The following is a 26,967-nucleotide window of genomic DNA, read 5'->3' as shown; positions in this document are numbered from 1 at the left end:
GGTCGAGCCTCTTTACACATTTGTCCAGCAAAAGAAAACCCCCCACAGAGGTGAAGTGGTTTACCCTGGTTTTCTAATGAGGCTGAAAGAGGCGCCCCAGGACCCCCTTCTGAGTCTAAACCCTTTCTAGTCTCCCCACTCAGAGGGAGAAGCTGGCTAATTACCCACCGGCCAGGCCCTATTCCAGCTGCCTGCTGATCTATGTCACCTCTCAGAGCCAGCTAGGACGGCGTTGAGAATACCCTTAAGTTTCACGAAGTTTTAGACCCGTGGGTTTTGGTCATGAACTTCCATCAGTAAGACATTTCTTAACCCACACTCCCAATACCTTTTAAAATACTCATTTGTAAATGATATGTAACTGTCCTCATAATTTTATGTGCATTATAAAAATATAAATGTTGAAGTTTGAGATGTAAAAAAGGTATGAATAGAATTCCCAATATTTTCTTTTAACACCCCAGGGGGTAGGCTCACATAGCGGGTACACACACACACACACACACACACACCTGCACTGAGGTGTACACATGATTTTTAGAAACCTTCCAATCCCGTCGATTCCCGAGCTCGAGTCTGCAGAATCCGAGCTGTACCTTGGCCATCCATCTGGGGAGCCCATGCAGGCGTGAACTATTTCTACTTTAAACCGATCCTGCCATAGACAGAATGCTGAAAAAAATAGCGAGGAAAGACTGTTTACGTCACAGCCCTACTCTTGTATTTTTATATCACCAAAGCGTATCATATCCAACCCATTTATAAAGAATGCAATTCACATGATTTATTTTTTTGTTGCCGGTACAAGATGGTTCCCATTTCAGTATCCTTAAACCCGAGTTGTTGCGAAGGAATGTGTGTATATTTATTCAGAAGAAAAATACCTGCATTAGTAAGCGAGAATATCCATCACAGTCACTACAGAAAACGGCTAAGAGTGGGGATTGCACAGAAACTAGAAATTCTATCTGGCCGGTTTCCAAGACGCTCCTCCCCGACGGGCAGAGGTCGTTCCCGTTTTGGCCAGGCGGTGGCGCTCGAGGCAAGCGGTGCCGCCCCGGGGCCCGGGACGCGCTGACCCCGAAGATGCTCTCACAGCTCGTTGGTCAGAAAGTGGACTTGACACCCGTTCAGAAACATCATGTCGTTCCCTGGGTGCGTTGGGGTGAACGGACGAAGCATCCGGAAGCCACGCTGGCGAGTCTGCGCTGCGGAGAAGACAGGAACCGGCATAAAGCCGCATAGAAAGGAGTGGGGCGCTGCAGGAGGAGACCTGGCCTCTGGCTACGCGGGCGCCCGGGGTGGAGCCGCTGCCAGGGAGGAAGGCGGGTGCCCCGCGGCGGCCGCAAGAACGCCAGGAGGCCCAGGGGCCAGAGAGGGCTCGGGGCAGGGTTCTGCGTGCACAGCACAGCCCGGCCCCAGCGTGCAGTGTAGGGCCCCGTCCCAGAAAACCAAGTCTCAGCCTCATTAGGATTCAGCGTTTTAGAATTAACCCCACATGTACTTTCAGATTTAATGAGAAACCTTTTCAAGTTCCACTGGTTCTCCTTTCATATGCAAACGAATCCAAGGTGATTGTTTTTCGTGGTGTCCTATTACTGTACAGAATTATGGTTGCCTTTTTGGAGTAAAAAGATCTTCTGTCCTTCGGATCACTGTTTAAATACAGGTAATTATCGTTTCTATTTAAATGAACCCGAGGAAAGATAAAATAAAATAAGAACTCCTAGGCAAAAGTTCAATTTCAGGAAGGAAGTTCTTCTAAAAGCTAGGCTGTGTACATTTTGCTTAAGTCTGCATATTTTTCAAGGAGAGACTTTTAAAAGGAAATGTTCCATAAACCTGAAATTAAAAGCAAATACCTCATCTTTTCAATAAAACAAAGCATATTCTGCATCCCTGCCCTTTGTAAGAATTAAATAAACTATCTAGAGATGTATATCTTTGGATTCATTTCCAATTTCTAAATAACCTCTCATTGGAGTTACCATTATAAAAACCTCATTTGGTTCCTTGAAACTTGGGGGGAAGGACAAGGACTGTGGCTCACGATGGTGCAATAAGAAAAAAATGAGTAAATCCAGCATCCGCCAGGGCAGTCACGTTTGTGCGAGGCTGGGCTACCTAACAAAGCCAGCGAGGCTCAGGTTCAAGACAGACTGCAGCGGGGAAGAGAGTCTGATCCTCTGGCTGGCACGCCATTTCTATTTTTGTTTCATCTTGGGACCAGTCCCTGGACAGTTCCCTGTGGCTTCTTTTTCCGACATAAAAGGGCTCTCTGCTCTGGGAGTGGCCAAGGCCTATAGAATGACACATGGATGCTCCTTTCTCTCCCCTCACTCAACTTTCCTATGGCCCCCAAGAGTAGATGCAGATGTCGGATCCTTATCTATTATTCCTGCAATTTGGAGAAAGGCAGGGGAAAAGGGAAGCTGTTGATCCACTGTGTCCTGGATGGTTGATTGGAAACCACCGACGCAGAAGAGTGAGTGCTCTATTTTTCCCAGATGCGCACATCCTTCACAACAGATGTGCGCTTGGGTGAAATAAACCTGTTCTGTAAAAAAAGAAGTGCTTATTTGAAAACAATGTAGTCCTGCTCTCCAAAGTTATGCCATAACCCAATTTAAAATAGGGTGGGAAATGAGCCACTGATATTTTGATCCAGCTCTAAATTAGAGCACAGAAAACCAAATGCCTAGCTAGTTCATTACGGGAAAGCCCATCCAAGCCCTTGCCCTGGTAATCAGAAAAAGTATCCGTTTACCAGCATTTACTTGACCTTTCTATTGTCTTCCCAATAAAGGGCAAAGAAAGGAGAACAGCAGGAGAGCATTCCTGATTAAATACCCAGAGTGAACAGCCCTACGTAAGACAGGGTAGGTGAAGCAGCTAAGAAAACCATGTCTGGAGCTAATTTCCTGGGTTCAACCCCTCTCTGCAAATTGCTAGACCAGTGACCGTGGGCAAGTCACTTAACACCTCAGTGCCTCAGTTTTCTGATCTGTTCAACGGACATGATAACAGAACCATTTCTTCAGGTGGCTGCGAGGTGTGAGTTAACACATGTAAAGTATTGGAGTTTGGTTCTGCGCTGAGAATACAGCAAGGACTCCATGTTTATTACCTTGTTTTTATTCTTCAGCCCTGATCACTATTCCCCAACACACAGGTAAAAGGGCTTCATTGCCATTGTGTTTTAACAGTCCTGTGTCTAACCCATAACGCTCTGTAGGGTTTCAGAAGTGCATGTGACTTTCCTAGCAGAGAGGGGAAAACGGCTCTCTGGTTTAGAGGTAGCTCCACAGAATGTGGGTAGAGCTACGTTTTTGTAAAAAAATGTGTTTTGGGGGCGCCTGGGTGGCTCAGTCGTTAAGCGTCTGCCTTCGGCTCAGGTCATGATCCCAGGGTCCTGAGATCGAGCCCAGCTTCAGGCTCCCTGCTCCGCGGGAAGCCTGCTTCTCCCTCTCCCACTCCCCCTGCTTGTGTTCCCGCTCTCGCAGTGTCTCTCTCTGTCAAAATAAATAAATAAAATTTTTAAAAAAAGTGTTTTGATGTTTTTTGGAAACAGCCTAAGTATCTAACAATCAGGAAATAAGATAATTATGGGAGGGGCACAGAAAGTTGACAAATAATTTAAATAATATAAATAAATGTTCGCGATGTGTTAAGTAGAAGACAAAGAGAGGTATGAACATTTTCATAAACAGTACACACTCCAGCAGGTCATGAAATGGGTAGGAAAAGAAAAGGTAGAATGTTAAAATGCTGTAAGTGGTTTCTGCAAGTGATGGAAAATGGGAGACTTTTGTTTTCTTTTCTATACCTTTCCAGCTGGCCAAATTGCACAAGATTAGTTGAGCACTTACTTTGTGCAAAGCACGGCTCGAAGCGTTAAACATTTATTCCCCACAAAAGCCATTTTACTTAGATGGTACCAGTATTCCCATTTTACAGATAGGAAAACAAGAAAGAGTGAGAATAACTAACTTGCTGAGGGCCACACCCTTAATTACCCTGGGAACCGGGATTCTAATGAGGGCTTGTGGCCCCAGAACGCCCTTAATCATCAGGGTTTCTTTGTGTATATATCACTTTGAAATCGGGGGCGGGGTGTGTGGCACGGGGGTCATTTTTTAAAGAATTTAATGTCATACAAATGATTTGACAAAATATGGTGTTTAAATGAGCATACATTCCTCATACATAGTATGGATTTAGTCTTTATGCAACCCCAAATAGGAATCTGAAAAATACTGAATTTGCATGGCTTGTTTTGACTTCTCTAAAATACTCTTTCTTTCAAATATCTCTGTTGAAAATGCCTTTTAGAGATACAAATCCAGATTCCCCTTCTAAACAAACATAACTACTATATTATTAAATCTACTTTTAAAAGCATATTTGAGCTGGGGATATCTTGGGATATTTTTCTGCCATTTGGATCTGGACATGGCCGTGGGGAGAAGAGAATTAGAGACTGAGCAGGAAGTGGGGATGGACTCCCACTTATTTAAGAATCTGAAACCCTCATAAAATTCCATAGTTTATTTTGCTTTGTATCTTCTTTGAGCATCCAGGTTAAGAATTTGAACAGAAAGGTGAAAAACAAGGTATTTCTTCTTCGCTTAAAATTATATTCCATTTTGCACCTCACATGCAGCACACCTATGTCTTTCAAAAAGGGGTTGCTTCTCTGGGACCCCAGTAGTACGGCAGGTTACAATGACCAAGGTCAGGGACCTCCATTAACTGATGGGCCAGTGTTTCCATTCAACAGATGCCTACCGTATATCTTCCACTGAGCCAGCCACAGTTCGAAGATTTAAAAGCTTTTGGCAAGTGCTTTTTGAAATGTCTGCTCAGTCCAGTGGTCTGAGGTTTAAAAAAAAAAAAAAGAGTCTGCAGATGTTTGGCTCTCAGAAAACAGGCCATCAGGGATATCTTGAGCCATCCAACACCAACCCTGGACAACGCTTCCCTTCAAAGAAGTAAACACAGAACATAAAGAATTCTCCTTGAAAGTCCTGATGGACCATGAAAAAGATGGACAAAGCCTTGGATGATGTTATGGGAGGTGGATCCTAGCAACTGAGTTTATGGAAGATTCTGGAAAAGCTTTGCCCATGTGGTGGGCCAGCAGTAAACTTAAAATAAACAGCATCACTCAAGCGGGGAATTTTTGAGAAGGAAAGCTTGAGCAAGTCTTTGAAAGCAGGACATACCTTCCTTGACTCAAACAGGACCTTGACATGAAACTGTGCCCTCCTGGCTGTCCTCTTCCTGTTTGCCTATTTGTTTCATCAAATCCCACTGGCCATCCTTCAACTGCATAATATAGTGGTTTCTAAAAGGAAACCATTGGAGTTTATTCCATTTGCATCGATGAAAGAAGGTTTCTTTCCCTTAAAATTGACTTCCCTGTAGCCTTTAAGATGACACCAAGGGGTGGCTTTTGTCTCCCAGCCTTACCAGGAAGGACGGGAAGAGAACAATTGCCTTCTCTCTGTAAGCAGCTTGCACAGAAGTCTCTGCCCACATATATTGTAAAATACGACTGTTCTGCAGATCAAAAATGGTTGTGCGTGATGAAAAGAAGTCTTTTCTTTTTCTTTTAAGATATAACTTGAAAACTGCAGCAAATTTGAGCACAATTTGTGTCTAAGAAAGAGTTTTTAAGAGTGTGTCTAGACCCCAAGAAACAGTGAGTCACATGCTGTTGGGACCTGGAATCTCAAGGCTCAAGGCAGCCGTGACCCATGCTCCCGCCTTGGGGGGTAAGGAGGAAGACCTTTCACCTCTCAGGCTTCTCTAGTCCACACCTGACAGAGAGACAGATGGAGCACGGTCTCCCAGGAGCTCCTTCTTGTCCTCACATGGTGGTTCTAGAACAATGGAATGTCAGGAGCCCAGGGAGGTTGCCTTTCTCTCCTGGGTGTGCCGGAATCGAGGGAGGACCTTCTTCATTTCCACCCCATTGGGTTGAGCCCGGGACTCTGGATGCCTCTGCTCAGGGCTTTCTTAGATCATCCTGGACCAAGACACCCTCCCTGAGGGGTGGAGCTCAGAGCCCCCAGCTGCCAACAGCTCTGACTTCCCTCTAGCGTTTTCCACACCTCCTTACTGTCCCTGGCCGTAGGGGAAAGAACCAACATTAATCCATAAATGCAATGAGGATAGGGAATGAGTAATCACGATCTCATAATCGCCTATTCTATACTCCTCCCAGCAACCTGATCCAGGCCAGTCAACCCTCCGTTCACCCACCAAATATGTCGGAGCCTATTGTTACGTGGCTGGTACTGATTCTCCAGCAGGGACAATGCAGGGCTGAGCCCTGCCCCCAGGGAGGTGACTCTGAAGCAGGAAACAGGCAGGAGACTAGGGATTGACCCAATTCATAGAGAGCTCTCGAATTTGGAGGACCGCAAGGAGGAAAAGGGAGTGCACTGGGAGCATGTGAGGAGTTGCCTCAGAGGGAGGGGACAATGGGGAAGAGCCAGTCTGAGGGGGGAGGAGCCCGCACTGGGGATCAATGTGCAGACCCAGAGCCATAGAAAGCCAGGCGAGTCTCACATAGGGACTGGACACAGGTGACATCCCCAGGCAGGCAGAGCCAGGTCCTGGGAGGCTCACGCAGTGCTGCCCGACCACTATTCCGAGTGGGATCTGTCACCTGCCTGTTGTGTGTTCCTCAGTTACCCTCCCAGCTACCGTCAGCCACTTGTCCTTTAAGTCTTATCTTTCACTGTAGCATTGAAGGGCTCGGCCCCCACAATATAAATTCAAGATAGCATCATTTGAGGAAGCCCAGGGAAGGAAGAGGAAAAGGAGGATCTTTCCCGGCAGCCCGGCCTCATTTATGTAAAAAATTACTGTGGCCCCAAGCTCTCCTCCGATTACGAGAGCTTCAGGGAAACCAGTTGTCCACTTCCCCTGAATGGTTGGGTTTACAAAGGGCAGTAGTTCCCCCAAGTGTGGACGGTGGGTATGTTGAGAGATGTCCCAGAACATGTTACATGGAGAGGTTTGGCAATACGGGATTAGGAAAAAACTAAGTCGATTTCTTGGCCACAGGACTTGTCAGTAAACAAAACCTCTTGATTTTCCTTCTCTGAGAGTTAATGCCTCATTATACTGCCTTGAAAGACCAAATGCACAATATCACTTCCTCTCTCTTCATTCTATGAAACCAAAAGTATGGATTGCTGTTTGGTTTTTTGCCAGTGGACTCCATATTTAATCAGTGTGTTCAGTATGTACCTCCCTTGCCTGGGGCTGCTGAAAGCAGAAACCCTTAGTGAGGAGCTAACACAGAAAGTTGGGGGCTGTCTTGTCATCATACCTGACCCTTGTCTTGCGTGTCCGCTAAACATGTCACGGCTTCTGGTGGGAACCGGAATGGTACCTGCACACAGGAAATGTTCAATAAATGTTAGCTTCTGTTTTATTGAAGAAACACGCATTGTTTTCAGTTCTTTACAAATATTACTTCATTTAAGACTCACGACATCCCATGGGGTAGTTTCTATGACCAACCCATCTTACAGTTGAGGAACCAGAAACACAAAGAGATGAATCACATTTAGACCACGGTGCTGACATTCTCCATTCTTTTCCCAAACGTAGCTAGAGATCCCACAGCCCTTCTCCGCCTGGGCTGGCCTTACGGATTTTTTGCTTCTCTCCCCCTTTATGAGCAAACTTCTGGAAGGGGCATTTAACATGGCCCTGGACATCCTCCCTTCCCAGGGAATTCCTTCCAGCTCCCAGGATGGTCCTGGAAGGGGCCCTAGTGTCCGTGCACTGTTCTTTCCCTCAGCCCTCAGCATCCCAGGGGTCTCCCCATCCACCACCCGCCCCTGAGGACCGTCTCTGCCTTGGGCACTCTGCTAGTCTGTTCAGGCTGCCGTAATAAAATACCACAGACTGGGGGCTTATACAACAGACTTTTACTTATTCTCTCATAGTTCTGGAGGCTGGATGTGTAAGATCAAGATGCTGGCAAATTCCTCACCTGGCCTTTCCTCCATATGTGCACAGAGTGATCTCTCTCTCTCTCTCTCTCCGACCTCTTCTTCTTCTTTAAGGATCCCAGTCCTGTTGGATTAGGATCTCCCCCTAATGACCTCATTTGACCTTACTTTCTTCCTTGAAGGTCCTAATGCAGTCACATTGGGGATTAGGGTTTCAACATAAGAATTTTGAGAGGAACACGATTCAGTCCATAACAGGCACTATGGTCCAGTGGAAAAGCCAGGGCTTTGGACTCAGAACTAGGCCCAGTTCAGGGCTGGGTGCTGTCCTTGGCTCTGCTGTTAGGCCATTTAGTTCCGCAGTTAAACCAGTGTGATTGATAAATAGTCCTTCCTTGTTTCCTTTTTCCCAATTTAGCAAATATTTTTCCAGGAAAATAGAAATGGTATCTGGGTGCATCATTTCATGCCGCGGCGCCCCTAGCCCAAGACCCGTAGGATTATTGGGGCAGACTCTGTAAGGAGCCTTGTCTGTCTGTGTGGCCCTCTCCTGATTCCCTACTGAAGGTGCTTTGTCCCAAGGACCAGTCACCACTGGCCACCATTGGCGCCCTCGTTAGCACCTGCTTTGATTCCCCAGTGGTTCTGGACTCCTCCAAGCTCCGAGCAGCCCACAACTGGGGAGGAGTGTCAGGGAGGACATCCCTCCAGACCCTGTTGTCCTTGGAGGGAAGGAAAAACTGGGGCACATAGTCATGCAGATACAGTGCCCAGGCAGCATCTCGAAGGCTGATGTGCCCTGAGAGTGAAGTTCCTATAGCTGAAACCTCCCCACCCCAGAAAGATCCAGCTTCCCCCCACAGCAAGAATTGGCTTCTTTTCCTTCTACTTCTCCCATTATTTGGCAAGTAGTATAGCATCTTTCAAAGATGGTACAAAAATAGCTGTTCACTATGTCACTCCAGGACACGAGTTACTCAGTGGGACACACATTTCCGGAACCCACTGCAGGGTGATAGGTCAGCTGCTTTGCTATCGTTGCCGCCAAAGCAGATGGGTTTCGGAGCGAAGCCACTTCCTGGCAATGGAGGCTTGATCCCAGCCTTTGCAGTGTGAGTCTTCAGCTGCATCTGGACTCATCCTGGGACGGGGTTGGGGGTCTTCCTGAGCACCTGACTGGGTCAGGCCCCCTCACATTCCACACCTCTCAAAGACCTGACGCACTGAGGCAGGCGAGCATTCGGGCGTTTTCCTGCCCCATCCTGAGAAAAAGCAAACAAGCACCTCCCCTCCCCCAACATTTGAATCCCAGCGTTCCTAATGTGCAAGCAAGCTTTTCACCAAAAAGCATTGCAATCTTGTAATTAAATTAGGTGCTTGTGGGAAATAGCACAATTAAAACCAGAAAATAATTTAGAAAGATTAAGCCCATTAGGGCAGGGCATTTCTTATTTAGTGGAGAGGAAATAGAATTAGGTGAACTAACTTATTAAAAACACCTACACAGATATCTGAACATCTCCCCAGTGCCCCGAATTGCCTGGTTCCGTATGAGGCAGGCAGACTCCACTTCCTTTCCTTCCAAATCAAATTAGAGAGCCGAACTCAATGATTCCCCAAGAGAAATATTTACACCTTAAAGCAGATTGAAAGAAATTTAATCTGAAGCTGCCCGGAAATTATTACAGAACTAAGTTATTTTCATCATTTCAAGGGTGGTAAGCTCTTGATTTCGTGATAAGTAGATTTGTTCTATCACCTACATTCTATAAACCTTGAAGAATAAACCAGAGGTAGAAATCTCCTTCTCAGGATCCAGAGAGAAAAGTTCTTGTGAGTGTGACAGTGTGTAAGGACAAGTATAGATATGAGCATCCTATGCAATAAGCAGTTTAGCTGTGATATTGGCTAATGCGTGTGCATGTGTAAATGTAGATACAGGAAAGGTTACCAGCCAGATGTCCTCAGACTTTCATGAGCAGAGAAATATGACAAAGTGATTACAAGCTTCGCTTTTAGAACCAGATAGACTTGAGTCCAGTGTGGCTGTGGGAACGTTAAATATCTCCCCAAACCTTATCTCCTCATCTCTAAAGCGGGGATTATGGTGTCATCTTTTAGGACCATTATGGGCATTGGATTGGGCAATGCCTATAGTTGACTTAGCATCACCCCAGTACTCAGGAAATGTCCAATGTTCACTATTTTAAAGAATAAAAATAATAGTTCACATGTTCACAGCTCCTAACATGTGATGCGCTGGACTCTGTTGTAAGTGTTTTGTGTATGTTACCTTGGTATAACCCTCAAGTGATCTTGTGAGTACGCATTATTAATTCCATCCCCAGGTCACAAAGGGAGAAATCAAGGTACAGAGGGTTTGGGGAATGTGTCAAAGTCATACAGCCAACCAGGGGCTGAGTCCAGACTCAAACTCATTCCACAAGCGTGCTGTGGGGACTTAGACCACGTTCGGCAGATGGAAGAGGTGGTCTCCAGAGCAAGGACACTGGGAAGCCCAGTAAATCACTGCATTGCTGTTAGAAATGTCATCAATGTTGTAAAGCTAAAGCATGCGATCCTGACTTCTCCTATTCAGACTGATCTCAGTTTACCACCCTCTAGGTAAATAACACCAGCTCCCCAACAATGCGGTTCAAATATCACTCATGGGGGTGCAGTAACTATGAGTAATTCCATAAAATGCAAACCTTGCTGCTGGCTCTTCAGTCCCCAGATCACTGTGGAAATTATAACCATGTTGCTTCTTGTCCGCTGGAGACTGGCCACGGCACAGCTGCGACTTGGGTCATGCACAGACAGTAAAATGTGTCCTGGTGTGGCTTCCTTGTAGCCCGCTGATAAACCCACATGACGTTTTACAAAAATGGAAACAGGGATTGCCATCCCCCCAAAATGGATGCACAACCAAGGAATGGAGGAAGGCCCCTTATTGGCAGACGAGGAACATGGTTCTGATAGAGAGGGTGACAACATCCCAGGGGAAGTGACACCAGCAAAAATCTTCTCATTAAAAGAACTCTCAGATATTTCACAACATGGAAAGCACAGAGGAAATCGGAAGCTGGCCCCAACTTAGAATGGAGTGCGGCAGTTCTGCGAAGGCGCAGGAAAGATGCTCGGCGGGTGCAGTAAGTTATGTGACAAGAAGACAAGCACAGTTCAAGCCACTCTCGTTAAGTTCATCACAAAGAAATAAAACACTTCAGTTCTCGATGTTTCTGATGCGTAAGTTACAGTGTGAAATGCATATTAGTCTGAGAGTTTCACACTTCCCTATACATTCCATGCTGGCACTGACACAGCTTTGAGTGTTTTGACAAGATCGACTAAAGATCACTGAATAGTAAGTTCTCCCATCGATTATTAAAATGGTTTTGCATAGCGTACAGCCGTGTTTGTGGCCCCCCCGAATGTGCACGTGCCATGTGCTCTGGAGGTTGACCCATGCGAAGTGTGTTCCTGTCTTCCCAAACAGCACGGGGCTAGATGAGAGCTGACGCTCCCAGGCCTTCTGATCCCAGCTGTTTCCACTTGCCAGCATGCCTGGGGCTGGCTTCCATCTCCACAGGGATGCTTTACCTGCTTCCCACCTCTCCGGGTCCTCTTCCTGCCTCCTGACACATGGACCCACGGGCGCTCCCAGGCCGCCCTCAGCACCCTTCTGTTCTGCAACAATGACAAGTTTATTGAGTTTGCTGAGTGCATGCTTACTTAGAACCCAACCCGTCTTCACTCTCCCAAGAGATTAGTATCCCTCCCACTTTGCAGGAGAAACTGAGGCACAAGGAGAGCAGGTGACTTTCTTAGGTCACAAAAAGTGACAAGAACAAAATTCACAGCCGGGTGGTCTGGCTTTAGAACCTGCAGGCTTGACCTCTTGGCCTGGCTGCCCCACGTGGGCCTCCCCAAGAGTCACAAGCTTCTCATGAGACTACAAAAAATATTGAAAATTTGGTCAAAGAAATATATATATAGTTTCTAGAATATGAAAACTATTTTTAAAAAACCCAATCCATTCTGGGCGCCTGGGTGGCTCAGTTGGTTAAGCGACTGCCTTCGGCTCAGGTCATGATCCTGGAGTCCCTGGATCGAGTCCCGCATCGGGCTCCCTGCTTGGCAGGGAGTCTGCTTCTCCCTCTGACCCTCCCCCCTCTCATGTGCTTGCTCTCTCATTCTCTCTCTCTCAAATAAATAAATAAAAAAATCTTTAAAAAATAAAAAACCCAATCCATTTAGGTGTGTACACACATAATATTTATCAACTCTAAAAATAACTAAATTAGGTGTTCAGAAAAGGTCCCTCACGGGGCTCCTGCATGGCTCAGTTGGTTAAGCATCTGCCTTCGGCTCAGGTCATGATCCCAGGGTCCTGGGATCAAGTGCCACATCAGGATCCTTGCTCAGCAGGGAGCCTGCTTCTCCCTCTGCCTGCCACTCTGCCTACTTGTACTCGCTCTCTCTCTCTGTCAAATAAATAAATAAAATCTTAAAAAAAGAAAGAAAGAAAGAAAGAAAATGCCCTTCAGATTTTAAATAATGTGTAGGTTCGATTTTAGGACTTGAAATTATCCTTAAGTATCCAGGTTGATTGCCCAGCATTTGAGCCAAACATAAAACAACTCATTTTTTAAACAAATTTCTAAAAAAAATCCTTCAAATTTTTATAGCTAAATACATATGTATGTGAGGTGAGATGTGGCTGCATTTTCAACTGTGTGATTTGATATAGTCACAGTGTCTCCCCTTTGAAAAAGGGTCCTGTCTTGCCCTGGACCCTGGTTTCAAACATGGCTCATTTGCCGATGGTCCCAGACAAGCCCTCCAGGCCTGGGAGGCCTGCACCCCAGCTCCCTGCCTGGGACCCCCCGCTGGATGTCTGCATGTGGCAATCCATGTTTGTCCAAGGCCTAAAGGTTTCAGGGCCAAAACTCTGGAACTGGGCTGCCTGGGTCCAAATCTCCATTCTCCTGCTACACAAAATACTAACTTGGGGGGGGGGGCAGGTCACCTAACCTTTCTGCTCTCCAATGCAGATAACAAACACACCAACTTGTAGGAGTTGTTTGTGAGGATTGAGCTTGCACATGGCCCCTGGAGAGTCCTCAATGTGTTCATTCATTCGCCGAGACTTTGCAGCACAACCGTGTGTCCGACACTGGTCTGGGCACTGTGTATGGCCGCAGAACAACCGAAAAACTCCTGCCCTGGGTGACCCTGCATTGGTGGGGAAGATGGATGGTAAGTGGGAGAAATAGGACATACAGAGTGTTTGCAGGGCGGGAGGTAAACACTAGGGAAAAAGAGAGGTGGGGGGAGGGAACGGCAGAGTTGGGGGCTCCCAAGTTTAGTTCAAGTGGGCATGGAAGGTGGTATCTGAATAAAGACCCGAGTCAGGTGGGGAAGTGAGCTATGAGACATCTGGGGGACGTGTTCAAGGCAGAGGGAACAGCCAAGGCCAAGGTCCTGAGGCAGGAGTCTACCTGTATGTCTGAGGAACAGCAGAGAAGCTGTTGAAATGAGAGAGGTTGGTATGAGTTTGCTATGGCTGCAAGACAAAGTATCACAGACCAGGAGGCCCAAACAACAGAGATTAATTTTCTCCCAGCTCTGGAGGCTGGAAGTCTAAGATCAAGGTGTCAGTAGGGCTGATTCCTCTGAGGGCCCCTCCTTGGCGTGTAGATGGTCACCCTCTCCCTGTGTCCTCACATGGCTGTCCCCTTGTGTGTGTCTGTGTCCTAACTCTGCTTAAAAGGACACCAGTCAGGGTGGACCAGGGCCGACCCTAGTGACCTCATTTACCTCTTTAAAGACCCCATCTCCAAATACAGTCACGTTTGCAGGTACTGGAATTTAGGGGTTCAACATGTGAATACTGGAGGGGCACACTTCCGTCTCTGAGAGAACACAGAGGGACCCCTGTCGGTGTGTCATGCAGGACGGAATTGAGAACAGATGCCCTGTGGCTCAAAGACCGCTGAATGGACCTCAAGGAAGACGTGCAGAACCACGCAGGACTTGAGCTCTGAGCAACGGGGCCCCCACTGGATCCACGAGTTCAAGCACGTGTGCGCAGAGCTGCAGGCCAGGGCGAGGGGAATCCTCACACCTGCTGACTTAGACAGCAGAGAGACTCAGTGCAAGACACGGGGGGCGAGGGGAGCTCTCACACCTGCTGACTTAGGGAGAGGAGAGACTCAGTGCAAGACACGGGGGGCAAGGGTCTCTGGATGGGTAAGAATGGGAGGCTGGCATGGAGCTAAAAACTGGCTCTGCTCTTACACTTTTTCAAGGATCTGCCCATTATCCCTTCTCTGTTTCTTTCATCCTTCTCTGGACCTACCTATTGTTTTCTTTTCATTGAACCCTTTTTTAAAAAAGATTTATTTATTTATTTATTTGAGAGAGAGCACGTGCACAGCAGGGTGGGGCAGAGAGAGAGGGAGAGAGAATCCCAAGCGAACTCCTGCTGAGCGCGGAGCCTGCCATGGGGCTCGATTTCATGTCCCCAAGATCATGACCTGAGCTGAAACCAAGAGTCCCACGCTTAACTGACTGAGCTGCCCAGGCCCCCCTCCTTGCATCAAATTCTTGAAAGCCCTCCTGGTATAGCTCACCTTCTGCTGCTCCTTCAACTCTAAATTTTTCAACCACTCCCTCCATCTCATCCCTCATTTTTCCTGCTCTCATCTTCGGTCCACTCTGAAACCTGATCATTTCCAAACTCGGTTCTGCTTGGCCAGATGCCCTCATTCCCCTCTCCCCTGCTTCTCCGCAAAGAGTCACTTTCTTATTCTCCCGGGGTCAAGATTGTGGCATCCATGGACGCATGTTGCCAGGCAGAGAAAATCCATCCCCTGGGAAATGAGAGCAGGTGTCTCCTGACCAGGACAGATCCCGAGGCTTCCCGCAGGAAACTGGCACAGATCATCTATAAGGGCCTAAGGGAGGCGGGATGCCAAGCCATAGGGACCACTCTTCAAGCCCGGTGAAGGGACTTTCACCTGCCGTGGAGGCTGGTCACAGCCACCTGTTTCTCTCCCTTCTCCTGTCCACACTCTTGCAGGCCAGTGGTTGGGCTTTCCTCATAAACAAGGAGGCACCCACAGAGAATGTCCCCCAGCCCTCATAAGCTCCCACCTGGGGACCACTCTGCTCTGCCTCCCATCCAGACGTGAGCGCTGTGATCGGCAGCACCCTTCACAGGACCTGGCCGCTGTGCAGGGCAGAGATGGATGGAGAATTGTGGTGTAATGGTGGGGGCTGATGTTGCCCTGGGCCCCCAGGCCTCCCCTCTCCTTGGTCCCCTGTCCCTGCTCTCTGCTGAGCCCGTGACCATACTCCAGCAGAATTTTGTCTGCCCATCTGGTTGAGCTATCTTGGATAATGACTTGTGGGGTGAAAGCCACCATATTTGATATTGACAACCTGGTGAGAATAAAGTTGCTGTGTTGTTTGTATTTCTCCCCCCTCTGGAAAGAAGGCTGCCCGGACTGAGCCCCTTTAGGCTCCCATCAGCAAAAGGGGTGGCATTTAAGGATGGCAGGGAAGGTAGGAACTTGTGTTTTCCAGCACCTTCCATGGTTGGGCCCCACAGTAGCTCCTTTCCCATAGTCACAGGGGTGAGAGAAGAGACGGGTCCCCACCCCAAATCAGGAGGCTACTTTCCTCCCTGAGAGCTTTGGTTTCTTCCCGGGTCACTGTGAGGGTCTCCCGAGATCTGCAGAGAAACCTCCACACAGGCCAGTCGGGGAGAAGCACTCTACATGAGGTGGCTCTCCTTAGTCCCGGGGCTGTGTCATTCTGTGTCCCTGCTGTCACCACAGTAGGGCTGGAAAAAACCCGATTTTCCAGGAAGGATGCCTCTGACCAGGAGAGGTCAGGCCTGGACAAATCCCCACCTCCCCCGGGAGGGGGCGCACTTTCTCAGAGGCCCGGGTGACAACTTGGTCACGTGGGCAAAATGGAAACCAAAGCCGGGCTTTCAACGCAGAGTGGGCCACAGTGGGCTCTATAATTCCTACGACGATTTGCTACTTATGTCTCCGGGAAGAATTAATTTACTTTGTTTTTGAGAAACCTGAATGGCCAGCGTAATGGACAGGGATGCCTCAGAGAGGGCAGCAGACAGAGGACAGGGGCAGCCGAGTCGGATCAGGCCCGTGGCCCCCACCACACAGGCAGCTCACACGGCTGCTTCTGCAAGCGGAGAACATGACCAATCTCTGCCCTTCCCACGATGGACAGTTTCTGAAAAGTCTGGGAGAAAAAATTAAGTCGATTTGCTAAAAAGATAGTATCTCCCCTCTTTTGCTCTGTCTCTCTCTGAAGTCTTCTTAATGAAGTGCTTACTTTCCCATTTCCTTGTCTTAGCTGGGACGAGTTAAAGACGGGCTAAATTTGTTTAGACAAGCTCTACAATATTAAAAAGGAAGAAGGCGAAGTACATAGAGTTTCTAAGTCCAGAGAACATTCCGTTCCCTGGTCTTCAGTTTACAACTGCGTGTGCTTTACGTTTACAAGACAAGCTATAGCTTGTGAAACAAATGTGGGAATAATCTGAAGCATGAGACATCCATTATTTATTATGTAATTGGAGAAAATTCTGGCTGGGAGAAATCCCTGGCTGAAAGAACAGATGATTCGTCCTTAGTTGTTCTTAAACAAAATTCAAGTGTATTGGTTTCTTCGATAATTATCCTGGTGGCAGGCAGTTCCCCTTTTAGGCTGTCACACGAGGCTCACCGTGTTGGGTGTCACACACATAATCATTACAACCTGAAAGCGTGAGAGTTTCTTGGTTAAGAAAGACAAATAGTTCAAGTGTTGAAAAAAAAGCGTTAAGTAATTTTTTTGAAAGTACGCTCAAAGTCTTAAATTTAAAATGATGACATTGTTTTTGTCTCCAAAATCAATAATTTTGCTCCAAAAACAGCACCCAAAATAATGTAGAGACCCGTCCATGCTTTAAAAGCATGGAGGTAATATTATTCTATACACTGCCCCTATTTTATTCACTGTATATCCATATCACAGGCTCTTCAAGCTATGAAAATAGTTCCAGTTCTATCAAGGAAAAGAAATGCTTTATAATGAGCTTATTTTTTGCCTTTCATTAACAAAACCATCTCCCCAGTGATACCTCCCTCCCGCCTTCCGGAAGTTGTGGAGCTCCACCTTGTGAATGGTTGTGGCTTTTATACATGGATCCTCCCGTATCGGGGGTCCCTGGGGCAAGGCTCTGGGGAGCCTTCTGGAGGACTGCGTCTCTACCACCCTCCCTCTTTAGCTGTTTTATTTTCTTCCCAACACTCGGTACTCTCAACTATATTATTACTTGACTACTGTGTTGTCGTTCTCTCCCAACAAGAAAATAAGCTCCAAGAAGACAAGGACCTGTTATAGAATAATATTACCTGTTTTATTTAATTCTGTATCCCCAGCTTCTAGAAAAGCACCTGGCACATAGTAGGTGCTCAACCAATATGTGTGGAGCTACTTAATTAAGAACTAATGACAAAAGGCACAGGTGAATTCATGAACAACATTAAAGAATTTTGTTCTTTTATTACGTGCAATAAACACACACATGTAACAATGGTGGTGTAAGTGTATGCATTACTATTTCATGCCGTTATGGGTTCCTGAGCACCTAGGAGGAACTCCGAGGACCACCAGTTGAGAACCACTGATATAAGGGGGCAAAGCTACACTGAAACGCTGAAGACTTAATCCTATTACCTACCACATAACCTTGAGCAAATCCACTTACATCTTTCTAAGTCTTGGTTTTCTTGTGTGGCAGATGGGAGTAATGAGTAATAGCTCATCTACCTACCCAACAGAGTTGAATAGAAAATGAAACCCGTGGATGCAAACAAATTTTGTAAGCTACAAAGTACCATGCCTATGTGGGCTATTCTTATGAAAGTCTATTATAGTGAGTCATAAGTCTTTGGTCCATGATCCCCGCAAGGCAGAGGATTACTCTACTGGTACCTTCAATCAACTTGACTCCCAGGGTCTACATCACCAACACTACATAGGAACATTTTCTCTCCCTGGGGTCTGTTGACCTGTGCAAGGAATACCATGTAGATTTGCCCTGAATGTGACTCCTCCCATTTACCACAGCTGGTTGTATATTGGTTTCATGATGTGTGGACACCATGACTCATAGAATGTACGTTTTTGGTCTTTCGGCCTTGGCGGCCCTGACCGGTCCTCAGAATCTTCTAACAGACTGTCTCTGCCATTGTAGTATTATCTCAGTAACATTGAAAACAGGACTGAAAACAGTAACACTGTTTTTTCTTTAGACCAGGTGATATTTTAAAACATGTTGGAAACATTTGATCTCTGACCTTCCTTTTCTGTTCGGTATAAGAGACAAAGTGGTGGTCCTAATGATTGGTTATTCTCTCTCTACTCTGACCAATAAGAAGTGCTCTTGACAAGCATGGTTCATAACAGCTAGCGCATGCTGGGGAAACTGAGCCTCCTCAAGGCACTCTGGTATAGCTGATCTGGTTTACCTCACAGTAGATACTTAAACATTGTCAATAATGGATTTTGTATCAGGGATATGCTCTTGTGAACAGCTGAATAGTAGTCTTCTTTTTCTACTCTATTAGAACAATCTGTGCAATTTTAGTGATGTTCCTTCCCTAAATACTTGTTAGATTTGTCGGTGAAGCCCTCTGATCCCAAGGATCTCTGTGTGTGTGTGGGCGTGTGTGCATGCACAGAGGGCAGAAGGGGAAGCAGTGTTAATTAATTATCCTGAATTTAATTATTTTAATAGTTATAGGACTTTCCTGATTTTCCTTCTTCTAAGTGTTGTTTTGGTAGGTTGTATTATTCTAGGAATTTGTCCACTATTATCTTAATTTTTAAATGTTTTTCAAAAACATGATATCTGCTTAACCTAGAAATTGTAGTGTTATCTCCTTTCTAATTCCTGGTATTGGTTATTTGTGTCTTCTTTTTTTTTTTTTTTCTCTCAATCTGACTTGCCAGAGATTTATCATTTTAATTAATCTTTTGAAAGAACTACCATTTGGCTTTGTTCATTTTCTCTACTAAATGCTTGTTGTATAGACATATGACTCATCCATTTCTGTTCTTATCTTTAATATTTCCTCTCCCCTCTTGGCAAGCCCTGGGTTCCATACTTTTAGCTCCACAAGGCTCAGCTTCTCTGCCTTTGAGATGCCCTTGCAGAAATCGGGTGGGGGGGGGAAGGCAACACAAGACCTGGGCTTACCACCCTGGGCTTTCATCCTCCCCTGTACCCTGGCCTAGTAGTTCTTTACTATTTTTTGGCTTTTTGATGCCTTCAAGAAGATTTTTAAAAACTGTTTCCACTAGAATTTCTGGCTGCCCTGAATTACCTAGTCTACTATTACAACATAGAATTCCTCTCCCAAATGTCACCCCCATTGTATTAGTGACAAAATAATGTGTTGATAGAACCCATGTTCTGAAATAAGAATTATATCCATTCTCCTGTTCATCAACTTGAGGATGAGTGTGTACAATAATTGTAAAATAGACCCTTCCAGGCTCTGCTTTTTGAGGATCGTCCAGGAGCTCTTCATCAGTGGGATTACAAGAGTGGGTTACTGGCCCAAATGAGATTTCTTTTTTTCCGGGTTACAGAGTTCTTTTTCAATCTTCTTTGGCTTATTTTGCTTTCCCCACTTCTTCTGGGTCCTTGCTGATCCTATTCCAGGACCTCTGATTATTTACAGATTATTTTTAGTTCTGCTACCGCAACTACTCACAATCCACTCCAAGGACTAAGTCTTCATCAATTGATTTTCATGAAAGTTCATTCTTTCCATACAGGCTGCAAGTAAAGAAAGGGCTTGTCCTGAGATCGAGGAATCCTGAGCCTGCATCTTTCACAATTGAGTAACAGGGAGGGAGGGCATCTGACTCATTCTTTTGGCTTAAAAAGCCACTTCTGAATTGGAACGCAAACTGAAAACGAATTTCCCCAAACAGCCCGCAATATGAGCACTGTGCAACATCCCACTGCCCCCTCCCAACTCCCTCCACCCAGTTTCTTGGGATCTGGTCTCCTTCAACCAATTGATCTGCATCTACAGGCATTCTGCTGCTTTCCTTACAGCTGGTAGCCCTGTTAGGTAACACCCTCGGATATCTTTCTCAATTATGTGATAATAGCTCTTCATGAATGTTCTGACAAGTTCATGAATAAATTTAAGAAGCACAATCTCCAAGAATACCCACAAAATAATGAGAGATGCCACAAGCCACAAAATCATCAGTCTCATTCTTTCGTAGCCATACCCTAAGCAGATTTCTTTGGAGGAAGTAGAAGTTGTCAGGAAATTTCTAGAAGTTGGCATGCATCCATTATTCCTTTAAGTTACTATGTTCACCTGGGTCAGCAGTAGGCCCCTTGCCCTGCCACAGCCTAAACTGAAATTCTTGTAAAGCAGTGATATGCTGTATGCATTTGTGAATGTGTGCACGTGTACATAAAATGAAACCATTTTTATTTTTTTATTTTTTAAGATTTTATTATTTGACAGAGACACAGAGAGAGAGGGAACACAAGCAGGGGGAGCGGGAGAGGGAGAAGCAGCCTTCCCACTGAGCAGGGAGCCCGATGTGGGGCTCGATCCCAGGACCCCGGGATCATGACCTGAGCCAAAGGCAGACGCTTAACAACTGAGCCACCCAGGTGCCCCCAAATGAAACCATTTTTAAAGGCCAAACAAAGAGGAAAAATCACCCATAATTCCATCATCATAGAACAACCAACATTAATCCTTGGGTGTCCCTCTTTTCAGTATTTTGTCTACTTTGCCCTTGCCAGTATTAGGAAATAACATGACATTTTTTATTTTTCTTGTGAATTTCATTACCAAAAACTGGTTTTTCCTTAAATTTCCATTTCTTCCATGGCTAGCGAGCCTGAATATTTCTTATAAACTGGGTACTAGTTGCATTTCTTTTGTTCATGTACCATGGCCATTCAGACTTTTTTTTTTTTGTACCTTTAGCACTCGTTCAATAAAGATTTAGGGAACAAACTTCAGATAATACAAAATATTTTTTTAATTTATTTATTTGAGAGAGAACGAGCAGGGGGGAGGGGCAGAGGCAGAGGGAGAGGCAGGCTCCCCGCTGGAGCCGATGCAGGACTCGATCCCAGGACCCTGAGCTCATGACCTGAGCCAAAGCAGATGCTTAACTGTCTGAGCCACCCAGGTGCCCTGATAATACAATATCTTATCTATTATAATGTGAAATAAAGACCCACACAATTATTTTATTTTATTTTATTTTATTTCATTTCATTTTATTTTATTTTTTGTCAGCTCAGATCTTCCACCTTTGGGTGGGATAAGAATCCTTACTTCCCGTTCTTCTAGAGGTGGAACCCCCAAAACTCTTGTCCCCGTGCCCTCACATGTATTTGACCCCCCCCCCCGTGGCTTCTTATTTAATGTGAACAGAAGCACACATACAATTTTGAGCTTTTTTGTAGCTTTGAAACAAAGGTTCGTACTTCTTCTATTCTGCTTGTGTTTGTCCTTGTACTTAGCATTTGTTCACTCAATAACATATTTCTGGTGCCTAAAGGTGCCAGGGACAGTTCCAAGGGCTGGGAATAAAGGGAAGTCCGTGCCCTGGTGGAATTTATAGTATGGAGGGGGACAGAAACAACTGATATGATATACAAACAGATGTGTAATGTAACATAATGTCTGATAAGCTCTGAACAAAAATAAGGCAGGATGGGGTAAGGATCGACCTGGAAAACAGGTAAGAATGATATTGAGCAGAATTACACATTCCACCTTGCCTCATCTTATGATCAATAGAGCCATCTTGATTGACGCTCTTCACACACACACACACACACACACACACACACACTGGTAACCTCGGACAACAGTGACAAGGTCAGTCTCACCTTTGCCTGCCCAGAAGGCCTAACAGGGCACCTGTGCATGATGGACACACAATTTTATTTAAAAAAAGAAAATATTTTCAGGGAGTCTTCATTAATTCAATGTGACCCAAGAGCAATTTCTGGAAGTTTCTTGAATTTTCTAGAGGTGTCCCCTGCCCTTGGGCAGCCTCTGTCTACCTGGTCAGCAGTTTCAGGGGCTTTTGCACCAGCAGTTCATGCTTATGGAAGATTTGCTGGATGCTGCTCTGCAAGAGGACATTTGAGGCCTTGGAGGGCTTTGCTCCATTTGTTTGGGTTTCAAATCTTCATGTAAACATGGCTCCGTCCATGATGCCAATGAACATGGACTCTGTGTCTCATCAGAAGGCAATCTTGTACTCCCACACAGTCCCACAAATGCTTGTGACTCCCAATAACTCATCATTAAACACCGTGCTCCATGGGAGGCCCTGGAGGCCCGGCAGGGAGGGCGTGTCACTCCTAAGAAAAGGGGGCCCCTCTCACAGTCCGTGATAAAATGCCATGCTTGGCAAAATAAAAATAGGAGACTTCTTTCAAAGCTGCAAAAGAAGCTCAAACTTTTATGCGTGCCTCTGTTTACATTAAATAACAAACCCATTTTTCTTTGGAAAAAGGTGTCTTAGGATGGGCAGCAAGGAGAAAGAACTATAGGGACGAACTTCTCTTACCCTGCACTCGACTGAAACAGTGAGACTCTTCAGCCAGCCACAGAAGAGAAACTATAATCTGAAAGATCTGGTTCTATCAGATCAAAGCCATGAACATGAGACAGCATTATGGGAAAACATTTTAAGATAAAACCCTGCTAATGCGGTTTCTGATGCAAGGTGGGGGAGGTTCTAGCAACATGCTGCTTTAAAATGATCAAACAACCCATAAAATGGAGGACTGAGATGAAAATTGGGTCCTCGACCTGCAGAAATGATGATCAAGATGTGTTTGGTGTTTTATTGCTAAATGATATACTCACACACATTTTATTCAGATGATTCTCAAATACCTTCGAGAGCTTGGCATCATTATTTTGTACACTGAATCTCTGAAGGTTAGCTGTCTACCTGCTATGGGGTGAATTGTATCCCCTCAAATTCATACACTGAAGTCCTAACCCCCAGTACCTCAGAATGTGACCTTATTCGAAGATAGGGTCTATAAAGACGTGAATAATTTAAAACGAGGTCATTGGGTAGGTCCTAATCCAATATGACTGTGCCCTTATAAGAAGAGAGTAGGACACAGAGAAGCATGGAGGGACAACCATGGGAGGACATCCAGAGAAGACAACCATCCACAGACATGGACAGGGACCTCAGAAGACACTTAACCACTAGACACCTTAATCTGGGACTTTCAGCCTCTACAACTCAGAAAATAAATGTCCGTCGGTCAAGCCTCCCAGTCAGTGGTAATTTGTTATGGCGGCAGAGCAAAAACCAGCATAAGGTCTCCCAGGGCTCGAGTGGGTTTCTGCTATTCTCATGGAGGCACTGCAAATTCTGCACAGCTGGGCTTATGCTGCGATGGCTTCAGTGGATGGCACGGAGGTCCCTGCTCCTTCTGCCTCTCACCAGGCTTCACCCCTCCTCCCCCTTCCACCCTCTTTCCTCTTCTCCTCTCCCTCCTCCACCACGGCCTCCATGTGTGCCAACCCTCTGCAGAATGCACATTTTTTATTTTTGCATAAGCCCTTATCACGGTTTTATTTATCTCATTATGTTTCTGACTCTTTTCCTTCAGGACAATTTTTAAGCTCAGTCCTTGTTGCAGGATGAATATCTAACTTGTTACTTGTCATTGCTGCCCGGACTTCTGAAATGTCTTTATTCTGCCTTTGCATTTGATTGATAGTTTCTGTGGATATAAAATTCCAGGTAGAAAATCATCTTCCTCTAGAACACTCCATTATCTTCTAGTTCCCAAAGTTCCTGCTGGGAAAGCCAAAGCCATTTGAGTTCTGATTCTTTAGATGCCCACCCTCTTCCTGGAATCTTCTAGAATCTTTTTTTTGACATGGCTGTTCTGAAATTTCACAACCATATGCTTTAGTGTGGATCTATTTTTATCCATTATACCAGACCTTTCTAACCTGCAAGCTGGTGTCCTTCATTTCTTGAAAATTTTCTTGAATTGTGTGTTAAAGACATCATCTTATGTGTTGTCTCTTTCCAGAATGCCTACCAGCTGGGCACTGCACCTCCTAGACTGAGCCTCTGATTTCTTCTGTTTTATCCCTTTCTTCTCTCTTTGTCATTTTCTGATAGAGTTTTTTAACCACACCGTGCAATCCTTCTACTTAGTCTTTCGTTCTTGCCTTCATGTTGTTACTTCCTCAAAGCTTGTCAGGCTGTCATTTGCCAAATGTTGCTTCTTCATAGTACCCCGTTCTTGACATTCACAGAAGAAAAATCTTTGCTGTCTGAAAAGGTTAACTGTAGGCACAGTCTCTGCTTCCTCCAGGTTCAAAAACTTTTTTCATTGAGTTATAGTTCACATACCACAAAATTCACCCTTTTAAAGTGTTTGCACAGTATTACCACCAAATCACAGATGAAGAACCAAAACTCAGGAAGTCTCAGTTACGTGCCCATGGCTCTTAGCTATGTGGAGGTGAGATTTGGGCCCCGACATCTAAAACACTGCGGATGCCCCACTTCTAACGCAGAGGAAAACCCAGTAGTCATTGTCCATTACACGTGGCAAGGCCCCACCCCAAGGATGCCACAACGTCAGGTGCACCCTTGGGGACCAGGTGGAGGAAGGAGAGGGACCCATGTGTAGCACCACCCCCCAAAAGAGGTAGTAGGGCGAGCCAGCACCCCACCAGGGGGTTAAGGAGGGGTCTGCTCCACGCACAGTGGCCATATCGAGAGCCATGGCTACTGAACCTTGGGGACGCTGCTTTGGAAGATTCTGTGACTTGTGTTGTATGCGATTCTCAGCCCCCTTCAGCTGAAATGCCTTCTCTGGAACAATTCACAGCCAAATTGCTTCCAGAGATAATTTGTGGAGACTGTAGGCGGTACCTTCAGTAGCCTTTATTAATCCAGGAATCATGGAAGTTTTGCTCCAAAAGAGACCTTCAACACCTTCTAGATCAACGTCCCCATGTTTTTCTCGGGGAAACTCCAAGAGGCCAAGTGTAGACCCAAGGCTCACAGCTGGTGAGGATGGATTTGGCCCCGCTTGTGTGGGACAGGAGGAAGGTGTGGGGCAAGGTGGCTCGGACACCCGAAGGGGGTGCCAGGGAAGAGCACGTGAATGCCAGCACTCACGGCTGATGGACAACCTCCAGAGAGACTCAGCTCCCCGCCAACCTGTACACGTAGGCCGGCCGGGAGGAGGCAGTGGGGACAGCCATCAGGGGCTGCAGAGCCTTCAGGGGACTGTGCTGTGGGCTGTGACCCCCCCCAGATGACATGTTCAAGTCCTCACCCCCAGTGCCCCAGACTTTGACCTTACTGGGATTTTTTTTTTTTTTTCAGTTACAATTAGTTAAATCAAGAAGAGGTCATGCTGGGTTAGAGTGGGCCCTTCATCCAAGGTGCCTGGTGTCCTTCCCAGGAGAGGAAAGGAGTCCGGGAGTCAGAGACGCAGGGAGGAGGCCGGGGCAGGCGGGGGCAGACGCTCGGGTGATGCAGCCACAAGCCAAGGGACACCAAGGGCTGCGGAAACCACCGCAGCTGGGAGAGGCCAGGAAGGGTCCTGTCCTACAGGCGTCAGAGTGAGCACAGCCCCGCCAACACTCTGAGTTCAGGCCTCTGGCTTCAGAACTGTTGTTCGAGCCCGTCAGTCCGTAGCACTTTGTATCGGCAGCCCCAGGACACGCATACAAGATCCCCATCACGGGCGCAAGCCTTGGGTTCAGCTTGCTGCTCTGTCTCCCACCATCTCTCCCCATCTCCTTGTCCTCACCTTGATTCATCTTTTTAAAAGTACCTGCTTTCAGGCCCGGTCGGTGGTGAGTGTTGGCCTGTTCTCTCCATCAGCACTCACGTCCCCAACTTGCTCGAGCCCTTCCTCCCCAAGGACTCCTGCCATCCACCTGTTCTCTGCAGCTCAGCAGCCTGCGGGACTGGGGGCGGGGGTGGGGGGCGGGGGGAGGCCTTGCTGCGCCCGACGCCCCTGCTGCCACACGGAAGGAATGTGGGAGGCATCTAGAAAATGCTGTCCCGGGGGACGCACGGTTGCACAGCCCAGTGTGGGCTGGTATCCCTGACATCCGGCCCAAGGCAAGCGAGACGGGGCACCCCAACTCAAACCGAAACTGAAAGACTGTGTCACGAGTGGGAGGGAAAAGGTCAGAAGTGAGAACACAAAGGTGCCGCGGGTCTAATGAGAAGCAGAAAGAAAGGGAAATTTAGTTTCACTTAAGTTCTAAAGTACCTGCTGATTCAAGTAACGACAGCTATATAAAAGCTTATAAAGTCAGAACCCTGGTACCTCTCTCTGCCTCCACCTTCACCCCCCAAACTTCCCTCCGTACAGACTCCCCGGAAGCAACTATTTTGAACATGTGCTGAATGCACTTGGCCAAACACGCTCCGAGGCCACATAAACATGCTCTAACATCGTCTCATTTCATTTCGTTTAGTGTTATCTTAAAAACATCATGTTTGACGACGTGATCTCTCACTCACTGGCGCATCATCGTCATCTTTCCACATCAGCGAATGGGGTTTATCTCAGCAAGTAACTGGAATCGACTTCGAGTCGCTCTGTAGGGCACATGGGTGATTTCAAATTTTCAATGCACCCTGAGGAAACCTACCATACATTTCTGCGGGTGCAGTTTACAGCACATTAATTCGGCATACCACAAAGGCTGGAGAAGAACAGCCTTTTAAAAGAGATGAAGAAGGCGGGACGCCTGGGTGGCTCAGTCGGTTGGGCGACTGCCTTTGTCTCCGGTCGTGATCCTGGGGTCCTGGGATCGAGTCCCACATTGGGCTCCTTGCTCAGCGGGGAGCCTGCCTCTCCCTCTGCCTTCTGATCCCC

At 46.5% G+C, this 26,967-nt stretch overlaps 1 long non-coding RNA gene across 1 annotated transcript; it reads right to left on the bottom strand.

Annotated features, from left to right (window-relative positions):
- Positions 1 to 758: 758 nt before the first annotated feature.
- LOC144379623 (uncharacterized) lies at positions 759 to 10,826 on the bottom strand. Its single transcript, XR_013442933.1, has 3 exons — positions 10,688 to 10,826; positions 7,346 to 7,408; positions 759 to 1,208 (listed from the first exon to the last, which is right to left on the bottom strand). It is a non-coding gene; the product is annotated as an uncharacterized LOC144379623 (long non-coding RNA).
- Between the last annotated feature and the right edge of the window lie 16,141 nt (positions 10,827 to 26,967).

Source organism: Halichoerus grypus, chromosome 1, assembly GCF_964656455.1.
Source record: "Halichoerus grypus chromosome 1, mHalGry1.hap1.1, whole genome shotgun sequence".
NCBI classification, from domain to species: domain Eukaryota; kingdom Metazoa; phylum Chordata; class Mammalia; order Carnivora; family Phocidae; genus Halichoerus; species Halichoerus grypus.
Note: the sequence above shows the minus strand (reverse complement) of the source record. Positions and strands in the feature narration are given on the sequence as shown.